The sequence below is a fragment of the Mytilus edulis genome, chromosome 8, assembly GCF_963676685.1.
Source record: "Mytilus edulis chromosome 8, xbMytEdul2.2, whole genome shotgun sequence".
NCBI classification, from domain to species: domain Eukaryota; kingdom Metazoa; phylum Mollusca; class Bivalvia; order Mytilida; family Mytilidae; genus Mytilus; species Mytilus edulis.
This window is the reverse complement of record NC_092351.1, coordinates 57296139-57311937: the sequence shown is the minus strand read 5'-3', so window position 1 is coordinate 57311937 and position 15799 is coordinate 57296139. Positions and strand designations below refer to the sequence as shown.

The 15799-nt window shown below is 31.2% G+C and overlaps 1 long non-coding RNA gene across 1 annotated transcript; it reads right to left on the bottom strand.

Moving 5' to 3' along the window:
• Positions 1-318: 318 nt before the first annotated feature.
• Positions 319-8523, bottom strand: LOC139485987 (uncharacterized). Its single transcript, XR_011655443.1, has 2 exons — positions 8419-8523; positions 319-2113 (listed from the first exon to the last, which is right to left on the bottom strand). It is a non-coding gene; the product is annotated as an uncharacterized lncRNA (long non-coding RNA).
• Between the last annotated feature and the right edge of the window lie 7276 nt (positions 8524-15799).

Below are 15799 nucleotides of genomic sequence, written 5' to 3'. Positions count from 1 at the left end.
TGGCTATTTTGTGCCACTATGATGCTTGAAAGCCGAATGAAATTTCTGGAGATATATTAACATGCTTGGACTTTTTATTTGGTATCAAATTTAAACCAATTTATTTTCAGTAAATTCGCTCTACCTCCTGGTACAGATTGTTCTATGTGTAGTTTGCACAATTTGTTTTAAAGCTCTACAGTATTATATTTTCTTTTGAATTCCAACGGGGTAATTAAGTGCTCTGATACGTGTTATATAGTAAAAAGATAAAACAAGCAAGTGACGTGCAAACATATGAGCATGGTTTCTTTTATGAGTTAATACAAGTTATAAATCTTGTCTAGGTCACAGCTTTAATTTTAAAACGAGAATGATTTTTGGTATAAACTTCAACATTATTTTGTAAGGGAACTCAAAACAGTATTTTTTGTATAATGTTTTTCTATCTATGTAACTCTATACAGAACTGCACCTTCGTGATGACTTGTAACAAGTAACCGATTGTTATCTCTATCATACATCAAACCATTTGGATACTGGACACAATCCTTTGATGATAACAGTTGTTTGTGTTGTTGTCCGTCCGGAGATATGACAAAAACCTTGTGAGAGTTATTGCTAGCGACGAACACGTTGCCGTCAGTGTCTACGGTAACATCGACGGGGTGGTAAATCCCCCGATTTTGGAATGTCCAATGTATTTTCCGTGACGATCACAACATGTTATTGAGTGATTATCTGAGTTAGTGAAGTATATCATATCTTCAAATGTAGTTATGTGCGAATTTTCCGAAATTTCGCTAAATACAATTGTCTTAACTGATCCATCACAATGGTTTAACTCGAGTATTCGATTTTTCATTGAGCAGAACATCAGTTTTCCATTTGAATAAGTTATTCCTACACATAAAGAAAACACTGAAAATGTTTTCAGCACTTTTCGCGTATATACATTGACTATTTTGATATCGTTGCAATCATTAGATGTGACGGCAATAGTATTATCATCGGGAATATATGTTATATCAAACGGAATGTACGGTTGTAATTCGATCTTAAAGTCACATGACCCGTCAGATTTTACTACTATAATACTGTTTTCAATCTCATTGACAAATGCAAATTTACCATTTAGAAGTTGTGTACCTGCATTTACTGGAAATTCATAGGCTGTTATCTTCTTTTGGAACTCAAGGGCAATATTTTCAAATGACTTTGTTGTCGGTTTTGTTGCCATCATCTGAGCTTGCATCTTTTTGTGAAACACACTTGAATCAGAGAGTATTCAATATCCAGTTTTCCTATGTACGGAATACTGGAAATAATGTACTCGGTGTCGACAGTTGTTTTCAATATCAGCACAGCCTGGCGCAGACTCTTGCTGTCGATTATTGATTGGACGAATTCTTTATTTTTCACTATTTCTATTTCTATTTGTTTCATTGAAAGAAAAAGCTGAACTTCAGACGCATTTTTCTTTATGTTAATTAACATATTTTGACATTCCATTAATTTAACCTCTCTCTCTTCTAACGAATTTAATACCTGTTGTATGTTGTGGGTTTCTTTTGCTTCTTTCTCATACAAATCTTGAATTAAATCGGCCTGTAGTTTGTCTAGGTGGTTATTGATTTTAATCCTATTCTGTACAATCTCGTTTTCTATTTTCTTTCTGTCTTCCTGAAGTGATGTTAGATTTTTCTGCCTACTGATCCGAAGTTTTTTAACGTTTACAACCGTTTCATCAAGCATGTCCTGAAGGTCAGTTAACCTAGCAGAGAACTTACCATCATTTATATTTTCTTCAATTTCGATTAAATCTTTGCAGTTGTTGTGTTTTTCAATAAGACATATCTTACAGCATGGACAGCCGTGTGTTTTACAAAATGTTTTGAAACGTTCTTCGTGCTTTGCACAATACTTCCTTATTTCTAACACGTTCCGGGGTAATGTCTGATACTCATTGAAAGAAATCATGTGATGATGTCTTGTCACTTTCAGAAAGCTATGATATTCTTTGAAATCTTGACAAAGTCATTCATCACAATCCCGACACCAGACTGTTGTTGGTTTAGAAATGTGACGACGACAGCATACACCACACAGTGACGTGGAATCAGACATTACGACTCTGAAACATATTTTCAGACTTTTTGAATAACGAAACAAAAGATGAAAATGACATATCAAATAAAAGTCATGCATACAAAGAAATGATAGTTGTGACCATATTAATCGATTTGACAAATAAGATGAAAATAAAACTGCAAATATTTTTTAAATAGAACAATACACATTCCTTTCCGAATGGAATTACTTCAAATTCTATAATTCATATAACGTTATGAAAACTTACCTAGGATTTTTTTTATTTCCTTGATGCAGACCAACCCTTGATCGATAGTGCATGAATTAAAGGACATTGCCATACAGAATTGTCAGCTAAGTTTACACAAATCACAACTGTTTTTTTTTTTCTCGCAGTAATTTAAGGGGCATTAGCTGTCAAGTTCATGTTCATATTCAAATTTCATTGATAATTCAAATTTCATTGATAATTCAAAGCTAAAACGTATATCCAAATTATAAAAAGTCTCAAAATAAATATGCATGGGCTTGATAATTTGTATCAGCATTTCGTTTGTACTTTAATTTAGACGACGTCTAATAAACCATCGATTTGACCTCTGAAAATTTCGACGATAATATTACCCAATATGAAATTCATTATAAATATAAATAGATAGAGAACACGTGCAATTTGATTTTTGTAGGACTGTTTGATTTCTTATTATTGGTTAACAATATGTATGTTAATCATTGTGTTTACTTGTTTTTTTAGATCGAGTCAGTCAATTAAATGGTGTACGCTTATTTCCCTTTCAAAGTTGTCAATCTTTTCTTTTTAAGGTAGATAGCAGGTCTAAATTAAATACATATAATTTGTCAAAATGTAGTTTACTTCATGCCTTTAAAAAAAACTGTATGGGTTATCGGGCTGTGTTTTCATGAAATTATGTATGGAAACCCAAATTTTGTGTTATAAAAAGAAAACTACCCAATAGAATTTATATTCGTATTATCGAGTTACTCCAAGTATAGACATTATTAATATTACGAGTCCTTAACTGATCTTCAGGAAAGAACAAAACAGTATTTTTTAAAAATCACATAATATCCTTCAGATATTCGACATTATTCTTTTAGACATCTGTATTGACCTTTTTCAAACTTTTTTTTATAATGCTTTATTTTATATTTCTTCATCTCATACAATATTCATATGCATTTTTTCTATCAAAGAAGAATACAATACATGTTTATTCATTTTGACCTGTCAGTATCAGCGCTTATAGTATCACCTCCTCCTCATACAAAAAAAAAAAAAAACAAACAAACAAACAAACAAAAAAACAAACAAACAAAAAAAACAAAAAAAAAACAAACAAAAAAAACAGTACAGAACAAAACAAAAAATACGAAAAAAAAATAAAAACAAATCATTGATTTATATTCATATACGATTAAATGATATTAAAAGATTAAGATTCTTATTGATACAACATGGTTATTCCTTATTTGTACATGTACTCAAAACGAATATTATACATATAGTAGCATACATTTGTATTTTGATGTGATTTTCTTATATAATATATATATCATCTATAGAATCATCTATAGAATGTACACTAACCACTGTCCATTTGTGATGTGCATCCAGTTGTGTACAAATTTGTATTCACGCAAGTATGAGTTATTTTTCTTGTATCATAAACTTAATTGTTGAAATGGTTCTTATTTTACCTATTGTTTCACCTATACCAGGACAACAGTGAAAAGTGGAAGATAGTTTTTCAATAGTATTATGTTTTTGTTTCAATTTCTTAAGTGCAAATTTAACACAAGGTGACAGTGAGTACAATCTAAGAATAAATATAGTACTTCATAGAACAGTGAAAAAATATCCAGAGATTTCTATAATATTTGACCCCAAGAGGAAGTTTTGTTTTGATATCAGAAGCTCATAATTGCAATCTGAATGTAATGTATCGACTAGTTGAAGCCAAATATGTTTGACAATGTAACATTCCCAAAACATATTTATATTGTCTCTTTTGTCTAATTGCAAAACTGCATAGGAATGTTTCTTTGAGTTAACACTTATAAAGCAGATCATTTGTGCATAAATTATGTGCAGTTTATTACGCAAAAAGCACTTGAAAGGAGACTATAGAAAAGATCCCAGTCACCTATTTCCATATGCAAAATTTCTTTCCTTTTTATTTGTGATTTTATGGGGTTTTCCCGATGAGTAGACAAACATAGTTTATAAAAATATAGGCATGATTTCTGAATTGTTTTTAAAAATTGTCTAAATTATCGCAAGTAATGTTGATTTTCTTTTCACTGTTTTTTTATGTGGTCTTTCCAACTACTTGGGATCATATATTATACAACATAGAATTGAGAAAAATTGTATTGATATCTTGTGTTTCTTTAGATTGATTAAAAGAGAGAAATTCATTGTTCTCATTCAATAAATCATTGACAACAAATATTCTTACTACACACCATTTTTTCATAAAAGATAGTTTTATTATCAATTTTTAAAAGTGTATTAACATGTTAAACCAATTGGTTGACCCATAAAGTCATTTTAGTCATGGGTAGCATTTCTCAGTTTAGCCCATTTTAGAAGAATGTCCTTCCAAAATCTATTTAAATATATTGAAATTTGTTTAATACTATCTTTATTTATCATACATATTTTATCTGCACCGTATTTTCTATATTTATCATTGAAAAGATTTTCGTAGGAGAAAGATTGAAAGGGTCTAATAATTAATAGATCCATGTCATTTTTATCTGGTTTACATTTGATGCTTTCCCTCGGTTTTGGTTTGTAACCCGTATTTGTTGGGTTTTTTTTCTCAATCGAGCTATGAATTTCGAACAGCGGTATACTACTGTTGTCTTTATTTACCATTCCATAGAAACCTGAATAAAAATATTTTCCATTTTCTTAAAATTTCCAAAAGAGTGATTTGGCAATATTGTTAATGACTGAATGAGAATTGGCGATTCCAAAGACTTTATGACTGTCAATCTTCCTAGGTATGTAAGATCTTGGTAAATCCAAATATTTAATAATGCCTTTATTTTTTCGATTTTTTCTTCAAAATTATGGACAGTCTTGTCGACAGCATCAAAATCATAGTTTTTACCTAAGAGTTTAAATGTTTCTGTATGATTTCAGTTTAATCTTTCTCCTTGGTTAAAAATTTCCTTTAAATGTCCTTTTGACCCAACATAAATTGCTTCTGTTTCTATAAGTTTACTCGTAAACCAGAACACTCATAGAACTTTTCTAAAATATTTTGAGATTGTTTTTACGACTTTTCATCATCATCTAAAATGTAGTCATTTCCATATTGACTAAGCAAATACAAAGAGTTGTCTATCTTAATACCATTAATATCTGGCTTTTTTCATTTCTGCACTCGTCAGTTCCAAAGCCAGTATAAAAGGGTACGGGGATAAAGGATCTCCTTGAGAATCTCTCTTTCTATATTCTAGAAACTAGAGCATTGACAGTTATTTATGATACAACTTTCAATGTTGAAATCAGGCGCGTAGCTACGTTTATGTCAAAACGCCCGGGCGTACACTTGAATTTTGATAAATAAAATGTTTTACTCTAAATAAAATAAAAAGGAACTTATTAAAAGCACATCGGCCTTGTTATTGTTTCTCCAATGGCTTGTAAACATCGCTATGTCACAAGTTCGAAACAAATGCAAACTATATATCGAATCTCAGCTGTTTATGAATTGCTTTTAAAAGCAAAAGGAAACAGTAGAATTCACAGTAGATTCAGACTTTTACAGAAACAATATACAATATGATACCATTTGGTTGAAAAGTAAATTTCGTCACTTCTTACGAAAAACGAAAAAACAATTATATTAGTTTATCTTATACATGCAAAGGATAAAGTTCCTCTCCCCGAAAGTTCATCCATGTCAATTACAAAGATCGCCGCTTCTAATATTAAGTTGACCATCTCTACGACAAAAGGGAACACAATCATGATATGTAATGGCTATTTTGTTCTGTATAGATATTACATATTTTCAAAAATGGAGACATTTCCTAGGGATACACCAAGTAAAGCTGCATAAAAAGGATAAGAACAATTTACTAGTATAAAGTTGTGTTCACTGTATTAAATGAACTCAGTCATTGGAGTTAAGAACTTAAATTAGATACATAACAAATTTACCACAAGTGACGAACAAGCTTCTAAATGTTCCTCTCCTGGATTTTAATTCTGTATCTTATTCGTGACTTTTCAAATAATATATTTATCAATATCATTAATTTATGACAAAAAATCCGAAAAGCTCTGGTTATTCTAAGGATTTTAAAACCTCATATAAGTTAACTTTACGACTTCAGCTTCCCAATTCTATGTAGCAACATTCCGGTAGCGCCTACAGACGGAGAATGTATCTCCTAATTTATACGATATTCCCGATCATGTATTTCTTATCATGATTTTCTTGATAGATGAGTTGCATACAAGGGAAGCTATTAAACTGACAGTTCCTAATGGTGAAGTTGAAATCATACGTTCGTTAATTCACGAACGCCATCCCGAGTTGGGTGGCCGTTATGGAGAATCCGTTTCACAGATGATAACGGATATCTTCCTTATGTAGTACCTACAATCCCGTTCCCTTTTCATGACTGTGACCTACCTAATTTTACTTATTACCAAGTTTTTACTATCATGAGCAGCACGACGAGTGTCTAATGTGGAGCAGGATCTGCTTAACCTTTCCTTTTTGTGGTGGGGGTTCAAATTGCGTGGTCTCTATTTGTCTGTGTTGTGTTTTGTGTAATGTAATTTATCTGTTTTTCCTTTTGTTTTCTTTTTTAGACATGGCATTATTGGTTTATTTCGGATTTATAAGTTTGAATGTCCCATTGGTACTTTTTTGCCCCTCTTTTACATGTAAAATCGCGCAGAGGTCTATTTATTTCATTTTACTGATTATAACTTTAAAATGATTTAGGTATGATGATTTTTTTTTCATTTATGGCAGCAGATGTTTATTATTTTGAGTCATAGTGTCTGACTCTGTTTAAATGCCTGATATTCTAATATTTTTTTGTTAGTTTGTTAGCTTTTTGACACTATGTTTTAATTGCAGTCGTTACATCGCCTTCCTTACTGACAAATTTTACCTATAGCGTCCACTAAAAACCAGTAAAAGTCGATCATGGCCTATATCTATACTCGACTGTACTGATTTTTCCTCTACCAGTTTGACTTGGTCTGAATTTACTTAATATAACTCGACCCAGTCTTATCACATTCGGCTGTACTTATTTGTATTTGACCCTTACCTTTGCTATTTAAATTATTATCAACTATTACTCGACCAGTCTGAAACATACTAAATCCATTCTCGACCTGTACTTTATCAGCTATTGACCTATTTTTTTTTCAATCGGATTCATACTCGACAAAAGGTCTAAACAACACTCCACCAATCTGAACCATACTTGACCAAATAACCTCAACTTTTGTATAATTTTGATCGTTAAAATAATTTTCGTTTTACCTGACATTCCAAAAGCCACAATGAAATAAAAATGTATGAATATAAAACAGATTCTTACATGGTTTTCTTAGATTTATTCAGTCAAGTAAAATTATCTAATTTTAAAGTCTGGTCAAATAAAAATACTTTCTATTACCTATACTGAGGGTAATAAAACCTTATTAAGATGCTTAGCATATGTTGCCTTTTTAACAAAGTTGTATTTTCCTGAATACCTAAATAAAAACTAAAAAGTAAAAACACAAAAATACTGAACTCCGAGGAAAACTCAAAAATCAAAATCAAAAATCAAAAGGCAAAATCAAAAGTCCAAACACATCAAACGAATGGATAACAACTGTCATATTCCTGACTTGGTACAGGCATTTTCTAATGTAGAAATTGGAAAATGTACTATTTATTTACATTAAATTGGTTTCATGCTTAATACAAACATTATTTATATTATTTTTTTTTTAAATGAGATAACAATAGTCAACAAACTCACTAACATTGTTTAACCTCGTATCAGAAATATGTATATATATATATATATTCCTATTTATAATTTAGGACATCAATAAAATTGTTCTTCGGAAAAAAAAAAAAAAATCACTATCATGTATGTGCATGTGTAAACATTCACCTTAATAGTTGTATATTTCAAATATATGTGCACCTAAGCGCTATCTATATTGAAATATCAAAGGTTAAAATCGTTCAAAAAGCATTTTTTTTAAAATCATTTATAACCTTTATGTTACTTTCATTTTCGACTAATTAATTAGTCACTGAACAGTGATTAAAGCAGAATAGTACTCACTACTAATTGAGAAACGTACTCGTAATTCCACACTATATTCGCTGTCTATCAATGGCGTTGAAAAACTTCCTCGTCGAGATTATGTTTAGGCAAGCCACGTGATTTCAAATACGTAGACAGATAATCAATATAAGTGTAAACTATTGAAGTTGAATATACATATATGGTGTTTCCTCGATATTTATGCCTGGTATTTTTATTCTTTGTTCAACCTATCAAATGACATAACACTCACTTGTAATATTATTGGACTGGTATGATTTCCTGTTTAAGCATTCAGACTTGGTAATTGTGCTCGAAGGAGAAACTGAGTACATCGATTGAGTGGTAGGTATTAGCTCCCAGAATTTGTTTCTTTTCCATGCTATCACTTATTTGATAAGATACAATTCGAGATCAAATGTGTGGCAAGGTTAAATTTATTTGCATAACTTTTTGCTGATATAAGAATAAGTTACTGATATATATATATATATATTTCGAATCCCGGCGAGGGAAGAACCAACAATTTTGCGAAAGCAAATTTACAGATCTAACATTGTTGGGTTGATGTTTAGACGAGTTGTATATATATATATATATATATATATATATATATATATATATATATATATATATATATATATATATATATATATCAATGTATGTAAAATAAGATGATTGTTCTAGCACTCAACTACTCAACAGATCTCTTATTAAGTGTTGCATAACATGCCTGGTTACCTTAAATTCTTTCTGTATATAACTGGTCTTGTCCCATAATGTTCATACTTTCAGGATATACATTACAAAGCAAGGTTGCTTAGTGTCTTTGCTGCTCAACCCTTCTACTAGTAATTCGCAGTAGGCTCCAAGTGTGATATTTTTTACTGTTCTGTTTTTTTTGTGTTTTTTATTCCAAAAAATTGAAAACAACACATTTGATAATTTCTTGCGTCTTTTCTGGATTTACCTTCATCAGGAACGCTCAAAGCCAAACATTTGAAATCCGGAGATGTATAAGTACCGAAACAGTTAAAGACCTATATGTCAAAAATACCTAAATTTAATAACCAAATTCATCTAAAGCAAACTTTGTCTGAGAGAGTTGAAACCTTAGTTTCTTAATGATTTCAAAGCTTATAAACGGACAATTTTAGAAAAGTTTGTTTAATATTGTATAACCACTTAACAGTATTTGATTTATTTTCGAATTTTAAAATGTAACAAAAGTCCACTCGACAAGGAAGCTATCAAACTAGGATTTCCAAATGGTGAAGTTAAAATCATCCTTTCGAATGGTAGGCAGTTAAACATATCTATTTTACAGATATCGCAAAATATGTTCCAATCGTCGTAACCAGAATCCCGTCCTCCTTTCCCCCCATTGTGAACGAATTAAATGTATCACCAGATAATAATAATAATTTTACGACATATGAAGCAATATCTGTTTATCCCTAAAAAGTAAAATAATAAAAAAAAAAAAAAACTCTGAGAAGAACACAAAACGGAAAGTCTCTTACCGAATCGCAAAATCAAAAGCTTCAACATATCAAAAGAGTCATTTTCCTGACTAAGTACAGGCATTTTCTTATATAGAAAATGGTTGAATAAACTTTGTGTTGTAGCTAGCTAAACCTAACACTAGTATAACACTAAAGGAGCACCTGAGTTCACCCCAGTTTGTTTCTATTTGAGTTCGAGTTCCTCAGTGTTTTGTTTTCTTTGTCGTGTTATGTATACTGTTGTCTTTTGATCTTAATAGCTTAATATGAGTTTTTCAGTAAAAAAATACTTCTTATGATCATTGTTGCTGGAACAGCAGTTTTAAAACATTGTTATTAAAAATCATCAAATATGTTAGGCTTATAATAAGAACTCCAGAAGCGTTTTGCGTCTACATGAGATTCAATTGATCAGTTCTGATGTTAAAATTTAAAAAAAAAAGGAAAGAAAGAGATACCAAGAGACAACCGAAAATCATACGTCCCATAAAACAAACAACATCACATGAAACATAAAAACGACAACAGGACAAGCAACAATAACAAAAGTTAACAAATTACGCTTAAAACTTAGCCAACATATAAATGTTATAAACATTTATTTAAAAATGAATGATTATAATGCAAATAAAAAGAGATGCGATATACATTTAAATCAGGCAGCAGCATAACGTCAACAATACACAAAAGGCACCAAGAAGGAATACTTAGGTCTGATTTATTCTATTTCCAATTTATTTGTCTGTTTATTTGTCAGAACACCATGGATAACTAAAATAAAATGCCGATTGAAAGAAAAGCAATTCCTTACCAAATTGTACAATTGCTAGGCTAGACTAGATAATGACATAATGTGTGACGTCACATCCCGTGTTGGAAAAAGCCATAAAACCATAAAACATTATTGGCACAAAGAATTTTCTGATGAGCTGAGGTTTTGTATTAAATACAGTGTTTGAAAGTTCATTTAAGAATTGAATGCATCTTTTTGTAAATTCATTGGGATGTAAAAACGTTGACCGAAGTACATTTTGTATGAGCGCGGAAGCTATTCATTCTAAAAATGTGTGCACAGACAACGCTTTTACAACCCTATGAAATTACAAAAAAAAACATTCAATACTTATCATTACATTTTTTTTTGTAACAAGAAAACGCGGTTTCTATCTAGGTTGTCTTTTCTTTACCTGAGCACTTTGTTACAGGAGCTCGTGTCATCATGAATGTTACATTTCATTGTGTAACAAATGTCAATTTCAGAAGGACGTGACATTGCTGTTAGCCATTCAAAATAACGTATAAAAATAAAACATACATGCAATGTAATTATTTAAATTTCTCTAATTCTTCGTCAATTTATCCCTTATTACACCCATTGTGTAAAAAAAAATCAACGTGTGATTCGTTTGATCTCAGTTCTTCATTGATTTAAATCCGACTATGACGTCGAATATTCTTGTTTTCCTCTAAATTTCCTATTGTGACGGCATGAAAAAAGCGCTAAGGCGACCATGCCTGATGCCGTCACATAGAAAGAACACATCTTTTTGCAGATCAGTCACAAAGAAGCAATAAGTTTACCTGCATATATTGTTTGAAAATCCTTAGAGAAACAGATTCCACCACCAAATCTCGTGTAATACGATATTTATCCACTCTCGACAGTTAAATTTTAAATATTTAAAACGCTCGCATGCTCGGCATGCCTCGCGTTTTCAAATTTGAAAATTTAACTGTCTCGAGTGGATAAATATCGTATCACACTCGGTGCAGTGGTAGAATCTATATATGCATGATATTAAGGATACATTTAATAGTCTACTTTGGCAAGTATGGTGTCAGCAGTTTAACACTATAAACAAACTTACAGAAATGCAATGATACATATTTAAGTTTTAGTGTTGTTGATCAAGTATGAATATAGTTATCAAAGTTACCAGGATTATAATTTCATACGCCAGAAACGTGTTTCGTCTACATAATACTCATCAGTGACGCTCAATTCAAAATAGTTATAAAGCCAAACCAGTACAAAGTTTAAGAGCAATGAGGACCCAAAATTCAAAATACGTTATGCCAAATACGGCTAACATGGCTAAGGTAATCTATTCCTGGGATAAGAAAATCCTTAGTTTTTTTTTTTTTTTAATTCAAAGTTTTGTAAACAGGACATACTGGGGATTCATTAATATTCGTTGGATACCAATTTTCGTGGATTTCGTGGGTACAGGAGAACCACGAATTCAAATGTGCAACAAATTATAAGTTTGCATACGGAATAGGTGTAGACTTTGCCAAAACCACGAATTTAAATATCCACGAATACGAGTTTTCCACAAACCAGGAAAATTGGTACCCCCGACAATAAATGAATCCACAGTATATAAAAATGACAATTGATTTTCGTCTCTGATGCATGGTTTTTTATTATTATTTTTTTTTTTTGGCTTTTAACTAGCTGTCAGTAACTACGAGTACTCTCAAATCGTACTTTCTTGTTAATTTGACCTGTTGATACTATTTGTTATGCTTTTTTGTTATTTTTTATCAATATGGATCTTGTCTATATACCAGCTTTATATATTTGGAATAACTACTAATTTTCACTTCTTTGTACTACATTTGTATGAACATCAAGACTATTCTCCTTAAATCTGTAAAGGGAATTTTTATCTAGCTCTAATTGTATAGTTTTATTGTTGATATTTACCCCATATGTATCTAGGTTAAATTAAGTATTTATATGACAGAACTTTCTTGGTATTCCTAATCATTTGATAATTTTATATACACAGAAGTAGTATACCTTTTTCATTTACCTGTATATATTATGAAAACCGTTTTTTTTTTAAAGAGATTATGTTTGAAGGGGTGATGTCATGCCATGGTTTTATTTGGACTTGTTTGTTTGCTTTTTTAGCCTTGAATGTTTGTCTCTTATATTTAGTAACCATGTTTTTGCATTCAGGTATCGCAGATCAAATTTATTCGTTTATAGTGTTTTAATTTACGTTTTTTGATTGAGTTAGGCCTTCCAATTGATATTTGATCGTGTGTTTTTCTATGTTGTGATGTTATACTATTGTTTCAGAAAAAGGGAGAAGGTTTGGTACCATTAAAACGTTTAATCCCGCTGCAAATGTTTGCACCTGTCCTAAGTCAGAATTCTGATGTACAGTAGTTGTCGTTTTTTTTTATGTTATTTATACGTGTTTCTCGTTTTTTGGTTTTTATATAGATAAGACCGTTAGTTTTCACGTTGGAATGGTTTCACGCTAGTAATTTTGGGGCCTTTTATAGCTTGTTATTCGGTGTGAGCCAAGGCTCTGTGTTGAAGGCCGTTCATTGACCTATAATGGTTTACTTTTATGAATTGTTATTTGGAAGGAGAGTTGTCTCATTGGCACTCACACTACATCTGCCTATATCTATATAATTGATATTCATGTCAACACCGACGTGCTGGCGACTGGGCTGGTGATACCCTCCTGGACGAAACGTCATTCGGGTAAATAGTTATCAAAGGTATCATAATAATAAAGCTAAACCAGTACAAAGTTGAAACTACTATGTTCGCTTGCATGTCATTTAAGGGCATACTATACAGTTTTAATCCCTTATTGTAATTTTGATGAAAATTGGCGAATAGGCTATTTGTTATCCGCTTAATTTAAATATGAAATAAAAATGGACCTTCATGTGCTTTAACATATTCCCCATTTCCATTTTAATTTTATTTGTGATATATCAACCCTTCCCCTATAAGTCTAGCCAATGTAGAAGAAATAAACACACAGGGATATTTACAGTAAAACTAAACATAAAAGAAGTTTGAGTCCAATGTCAGAATATGTAACAAAAGAAACTAATCAAATGACAATAATAAACAAATTAACAAGGAACTAATAGCACTTACTAACATACCAGAACAAAATTACATGAATTTTTTTTTTTTTTTGGAATTAACTAAAATTTATCTTATGTTCATGAATGTAGAAAAAAACGTCATTTTATGCTGTGTATTCATCAAATTTTAATAAAAATTGCATAATTGACTTTTCCATGAAAATTGGTACATATAATCTTCATACGTAATCAAATCGAATGTCATTTAAAAAAAGAGGGGTCGATGAACACGCTTAAAAGTTAAATCAGTCGAAAAATGCATCTTTTCCCGATTTGCTACAGTTCGATGTCGCGATAATGACATTTTACGTTAGCAAAGTCATTACCTCCCCTGTAACTGTCTCTTATGCCCTTAAGTAAATGCAAATCTTCTTTAACAGACTATCATTTATATCATACTTTTTCTTAAATCAATACACACAAACAGTCTTACCTGTCATCGTTTGTCAACATTGTTGTATTAAATGATATTGGTACAATACTCTTAGTGTAACTTCTTAGTGTAACAAAGTGAGAGGTTTAGCGCTATAAAACCAGATTTAATCCACCATTTTCTACATTTGAAAATGTCTGTACCAAGTCAGGATTATGACAGTTGTTGTCCATTCGTTTTTTATGTTCTTTGTCATTTGATTTTGCCATGTGATTAGGGACTTTCCGATTTGATTTTCCTCTGGGTTGAGTAGATTTGTGATTTTGCTTTTTTCTGTACACTATAGTAATGCCACTATCTATAAAACAGGGTTAAATAAAGATAAAAATAGCGTTTTCCAATTCATGTTAGTACAATACAATACTAGACAACTTGCTTGTTTTTAATCTAGACAAGTTTTCTACATTGGTTAGAGGTATAGGGGGAGGGTTGAGATCTCACAAACATGTTTAACCCCGCCGCATTTTTGCGCCTGTCCCAAGTCAGGAGCCTCTGGCCTTTGTTAGTCTTATATTATTTTAATTTTAGTTTCTTGTGTACAATTTGGAAATTAGTATGGCGTTCATTGTCACTGGACTAATATATATTTGTTAAGGGGCCAGCTGAAGGACGCCTCCGGGTGCGGGAATTTCTCGCTACATTGAAGACATGTTGGTGACCCTCTGCTGTTGTTTTTTATTTGGTCGGGTTGTTGTCTCTTTGACATATTCCCCATTTCCATTCTCAATTTTAAGGTTGTGACATTAGTATTTGTTCAATTTGTTTTATAAGTCTGTATTTTAGATAAATTTATTTTATTATCTTTGTTTATTGGTTTTCAATGGAATATAAGATTACAATCAATTTGAATCATGACCTAAACTGTCTTAAAAAAGGTAGATAAACGAATCTTTTTTATGATACTTTATACTAAAACTTGAATCAGTTTTATTTGAGTGTCACTGACGAGTCTTTTATAGAGGAAACGCGCGTCTGGCGCAAATTTAAAATATTAATCTTGGTATGTATGATGAGTTTAGCGTATGTAAAAAGCATCGAATTAATCAAGTGGAGGCTGCCTCACGGGAACGCAAAATATAATTAAGTTGAGAAAATGATATAATTTAACCAAATGTGCCCAGACCATTTAAAATACGTTGAAAGAGTTGCAGCGTCCGACCAAAGATAAAGTATAACAAAAACACTGAATCCCAAGATTAATTTAAAAGACGGAAGTCCATAAAAAACTCATTAAAAAAACTAAGATTAAAAAACAAACAGAACGACTGGAAAACGTCTGTCATATTCCGACTAGTTACTATGTTACAATATAATATAGAAATAAGAATATAAGAAAAAAAGGCCCAAAATGACAAAAGTAAAAGAATTCAAACAAAAACATCACAGCCTAATTATATTCAAAATAATAAAAAATAAAAAAAAAACTAGAACCAATGAATTACAGGATTCTGACTTGGAACATACACGTTTAGATTTTGCTTGGGTTAAAATGGTTTGTTGGCACCAAAACCCTCTATCGGATTCCGTCTGCACATCCTTGTTAATTTTTGTAAAA